Raw genomic sequence first — 6000 nt, forward strand, 5'->3', positions numbered from 1 at the left:
GGTGTGATGCTATAAGATCAGGAATCCTGCCGGGCGTGGTGGCGCACACCTTTAATCCCAGCACTCAGGAGGCAGAGGCAGGCAGATCACTGTGAGTTCAAGGCCAGCCTGGTCTACAAAGTGAGTCCAGGACAGTCAAGGCTACACAGAGAAACCCTGTCTTGAAAAAAAACAAAACAAAACAAATTGATCTGGAATCCCAGAATGGTAGTGTCTCTAACAGCAGCATCTTTCACCTGGCCCAAAAATCTCAGCCTAAGCAAAAGAGACAGTGATTAAAGATGAGGGGGAGGATGAAGAGCCAGCCAGCGTTTGCAAACCATGCATTCATATTGAACGAATACACCATGACTGGGCTGGGGCTGGGGCTCAGTGAGAGTAGGTATTCGTTACTCTTTTATTGCCGTGACAAAACACAACGACCAAGGCAACTTAGAATAGAGTGCATTTGGCCTTACAGTTCCAGAGGGTTAGAAGCCACAATGTTGGAACCCATACTCCCTCATGTATATATATATAAAATGATGGCAGACAAGAAGCCAGGCGCACATAAAGAGCTCCGCCTGCACAAGCACATTCACTTAAGACCAGGTGGCCTCCATGCCCAACTAAGATGGTTACAGGGGTTACAGGGGTGGGGGTGGGGGATACCAGCCAGCTCTGGTGATCACACATTCCCTAGCCTAGCCCAGGGGAGAATCTCACATATATATATATACTCAAGGGAGATGTCACCCAGGTATGCCCCACCATGTTGACATTTCCACACATGTAAATTAACCTCCACAATGCCTTGCTGAAAACAGCTCAGTGAATGACAGCCCTGGGCCTGATAACCTGCAGGCTGTGGTTGACCCCTAAGTGACAGCTCAGTACAGCTGTAGTTTGCTGCCCTCACACTTGGGCTCTTTGCTTTCTGACGTGTCTCCTGCATGAGGAGGAAGTCACCCATCTTCCTCATCGCTGCAACAAAATACCCGACAGAAACAGTTTAAAGGAGGAAGCTTGCTTTATTTATTTATGTATTTTATGTATATAAGTGCTCTATCTGCATGTACACTTGTAGGCCAAAAAAGGGCATCAGATCCCATTATAGATGGTTGTGAGCCACTGTGTGGTTGCTGGGAATTGAACTCAGGACCTCTGGAAGAGCAGTGCTCTTAACTGCTGAGCCAACGCTTCAGCCCCAAGGGAGGAAGATTTATTAGGGCTCACCCTTCCAGGGGATTTCTGCCTACGATGGCAGGGAGGGCCTTCTGTCCATGTTGAAAAGAGCACAAGGACAGATCACCGAAGCCAACTAGAAAACAGGAAACCAGGCCAGACCTGTAGATTCACATAAACTCATCCCCAGTGAGTCATTTCCACGTGCTAGACCCTACTTCTCAAAGGTTCCACAACTCCCAAATACAGCCAACAACTGGGGACCAAGAGGGTAGACATACGAGCCATGGGGAGATTTCACATATGAAACATCACACCCTATCACACTATACATGCTGGGGGTTTTTGTTGTTGTTGTTGTTGTTGTTGTTTTGGTTTGGTTTTTTCTTTTCTTTTCTTTTTTGGTGTTTCGGTTTTTTGAGACAGAGTTTTTCTGTGTAGCCTTGGATGTCCTGGACTCACTTTGTAGACCAGGATGGCCTTGAACTCACAGCAGTCCACCTGCCTCTGCCTCCAGAGTGCTGAGATTAAAGGGCTGTGCCACCACGCCCAGCTACTTTAAGAGTGTTTAAAACCTGAAAACCCCATCTAATTTCCTTTTCCTATGACTAAAAAATTATCTTCCAAAAAAATTTTTTTTATACAAACAGCTTTTAAAGATTTGGGGGGAGGGGAGGAGCCTCGAGTAGGGGGGATCTGAGACCCTGCGATGCTCACATTGCTCACCTCCAAAGCTCTAAGCAATTTAGGGAGCGCTAGAAGTGTGTCGAGAAGGGTCGGGCAAAGCTAATGGATTTGCTGATGGAGAAAATGCTTGATTCCCCAGGTTACGCCGTGGAAGCAATCTTACTGCACTTCGGGGTGGCGTTCCGGAGCCTCCTGTAATCAGAACCTCTAAACTAGCGTTCAGAGCCATGTTATTTAATCAGTTTGCTAATTTGGTGATTTGGCAGGAGAGTCATCTGTGATTTTCACTGTAAAGGCTAAGATAACCAAGACAGCCTGGCATCTTCAAACTGCCTCAACACCCTCCCCCACCATGAGTGAGCTGTGGAGGAACTTCTCACCAGCAGCAGAGACCAACAGCCTCCCATCCAAATGACTCGAGAAGCATTAGCGCACGGAGACGGCACACATTTGCATTTAGCAGCAAGCCCTCTGAGTTTTCCTTCTGCAAACCAGGCAAATGAAGCCACAAATGCATTCCGTGCCCCTAAATATTTTATAGACGAGCAGTGAGTGAATAACTTGGCACCTGGTCTTCCATGGCAATCTCTGAAGAGACTTCTTCTGGCTTTTAGAGGATAGACGAGCAAGCTCCTTTGAATGTGCCTCCCTTACCCTCAGAACCCCCTCTGCTGATAAAGCAGAAAAAGAAAGACAAATGCCAGGCCTGTTAGTCTCACCCTAGTCTGAGTTGTTGTGGGTTTTTGTTTGTTTGTTTGTTTTTAAGTTTTTTTGGTTCTTCACCTGCCACATACTTTTCACTTAATTTGAGAACAGTGTTTTGGGGGGGAAGGAGGTATAATGAATGGCTGTCAGAGAATTGAGGGATGCTAAGTTTTGGGGTGTGATCTTGCTCCAAGCTGCTAGAGATCAGGCAACCAAAGCACCCTGGGGAGCCACCACTGGGGGATGGAGGAGACTGTGGTCTAGGGTAGGGCCAACTAGGGCAGCCGAGGGCAGCCTGGTACAGCGTTCATCTTCGCAATGATCAACGTGAAGCCTGAACGCAGCCATGGCCACATACCCAGATGAGCATGCGCAGGCCTGACCCAGATGAGCATGCGCAGGCCTGACCCAGATGAGCATGCGCAGGCCTGACCCAGATGAGCATGCGCAGGCCTGACCCAGATGAGTTGCGTACACAGACTACTCATGAATACAGAAAAGGGTTCATTTCAGTTTCCCGCATCACAGAAGCTTTCCATGTGTTTGTCCCAAAGGTTAGAAATAGGAACACGTGAACCGGGAGCTGATGGTAGTGCATGTCTTTAATCTCAGCACTCAGAAGGCAGAGGCAGGTGGATCTCTGAGTTCGAGGCCAGCCTGGTCTACAGAGAGAATTCTAGGACTATACAGGGCTACACAGAGAAACCCTTGTCTCAAAAAACAAAAAGCAAGTAAGCAAACAAACAAAAAACAGAACGAGAAATAGGCACGTAACAGACAGGGCTGATATGGGGAAAGAGGACCCCAAGAGAGCCTCAGTCCCTGATCTGCCTCATGGAGGTGAGCAGAGGCTATGGTGTGGCTCAACCGCCCAGTCCTGGCCTGGAAAGTTTGTTAGGGTTCTTCCCTTCAGGTGCCAGAAGCAATAACATACATATATGCTGAGCAGAGAGCCATTAGATTGGCTTACACGGTACGGGCTGGGTAGTCCCACAGTGGCTGTCTCACTCTAGACATGCTGAGAACCCCAAAGCTGCTTTGTCCACGAGGTTGGTGGCCTCAGGAGTACCAATCTGTTGCTGAAGGCCTAGAGGCAGTGGACAGCAGGGCAAGGCCCATCTATGATGGTCCACCCAGCCCCGGAGGCTCAGTAAATAGCCTGCAAGCTTTAGATGTGACTCCAGCAGTGATTGACTCCAACAGGACCTGCCATGGGGTTGCTGAGGATGGTGTGTTGGCACCTGCACACCAACACTTGGAGGCGCAAGGATCACTGAGGGCTCCAGGCCAGCTGGAGCTGCAGAATGAGACCCTACTGAGAGACAGATAGACAGACAGACAGATATTCTCTCTCTCTCTCTCTCTCTCTCTCTCTCTCTCTCTCTCTCTCTCTCTCACACACACACACACACACACACTCAGAGAGAGAGAGAGAGAGAAAGAAGAGAGAGACACACGGAGAGATAAGAGCTTGCTGTGGAGTTCACCGTGACAGCAAGGAAAGTAAGTTTCAACTAAAGAACCTACGTGCTTGTTTGCAAAAGCCTTCCATCTGTATGTGTTCAGACACATTCGGTTTATACACAGTAGCAAGATGGCTCAGCAGGTAAAGGCTGACCCCAGAACCCAGAAAAGTTGGGTTACCCCTTAACCTCTACAGGCTGACTGTAGCCTGTAGCACATGTGCACCCCAATAATAATAATTGTTTAAAGACTTATTTATACGTAAGGGTGTTTTGTCTGCATGCATGGCTGTGTGTCACATGTGTGCCTAATGTCCTCAGAAGAAGGCATCCAGTCCCTGGATGGAGAGTTATGGAGGTTGTGAGCTGCTAATGCGGGTGCTGGAGATCAAACCCAGGTCCTTCGACAGAGCACTGCCGCTGAGCCACCTCTCCAGCCTTTAGCAATATTAAGTGTACCTGTGTTTATCTTGATGGAGGGGTGTGTGGTCTGGGGGGCCCGGCATGCCGAATTCCCCCTGGGTCTGAAAACTCTACGCTTAACCTTGAAACAGTTTGTCTATATGACACAGCTGGTTTGAGCCTTTTTCATCTGCTGATGCAAAAAAGAATGCGAAGAAACACATTTATGGGGAGTAAACAGGCCTGATTTCAAAACCAATTAGGAGGCGTCTTGATTGAGAAAATGAATGCTCAGACAAGCACAGCACGACCACAGCTAAAAGCACAGCCCGACACGGAGGGATGCGGCTTCATTGCTGGTGTCAGCTTCTCCTCCACAGTGACACACACACACACACACACACACACACACACACACACGCTGGACCATCAGCAGAGACCAGAGCGTGGAGCAGCTGTGAGCTTGAATCAGAAGTGTGTGACACAGCTCGACTTGATGCCAGGAATTCTCCCAGTACTGTCAACATTTGTGATTCACAAGGCAATCAGTAAGATGCAAGGTCCGGAAAGACTATTCGAACATCAACGATTTTTGAATATTTATTATCTACAGCGTAACACATGCAGCTAAGTATTTTCTTCAAGGAATACTGCACAGGGTGGCTTTAGAGCAGCAGGCCATGCAAATCTCAGCAGTATCGTCCCCAATTGTGTGGTTAAAGATGACCAAAGTGTGCCACAGCCCAGACCACCTCATGATAGAAGGTTCTAGTTCCTGGTGGCCTGGAGGAAGAATGCCAAGGAAAGAGTGCTTCTCAGAGCTTTATGCTTCAGTGACCATAGGGATGCAAATGCACCAGATCATAAAAGTTGTCTGTGAGGTACAGCTGACCCAAACACCCTGGCACATGGAGGGACAAAGCCGATGTGGCATCCACATCTGTGTATAAGAGGTTCTGACCCATGTATGGCTTGGGGTCTGTTTTTTGTTTGTTTGTTTTGTTTTTCTTTTTTAAAGATTTATTTATTTATTTATTTATTATGTATACAGTCTTCTGCCTGCTTGTACACTTGCACACCAGAAGAGGACACCAGATCTCATTATAGACGGCTGTGAGCTACCATGTGGTTGCTGGGAATTGAAGTCATGACCTTTGGAAGAGTAGCCAGTGCTCTTAATCTCTCTGACCCATCTCTCCAGCCCTTGTTTTGTTTTTTTAATATTAAAAAAACATTATGTGCCAGCACTTGGGTGGCAGAGGCAGGACAGCCAGGGCTGCACAGAGAAACCCTGTCTTAAAAAAACAAGTGTGTGTGTGTTTCCTCGGATATATCTGTACTATGTGCTTGCAGTACTCACTGAAGCCAGAAGAGGGCATCAGATCTCTGGGGACTGGAGCTACAGGTGGTTGTAAGATGTCATGTGGGTGCTAGGAATCAAACTAAGGTCCTCTGGAAAAATAGCTAGTGCTCTTTTTGTGTAGAGGGAACTGGGGGTGGTCAAGACAGGTTTTCTCTGTATAACCCTGGCTGTCTTGGAACTTGCTCTGTATATCAGGCTGGCCTTGAAATCAGAGAT

This window comes from Acomys minous (assembly GCF_964271855.1).
Source record: "Acomys minous genome assembly, chromosome: 12".
NCBI classification, from domain to species: domain Eukaryota; kingdom Metazoa; phylum Chordata; class Mammalia; order Rodentia; family Muridae; genus Acomys; species Acomys minous.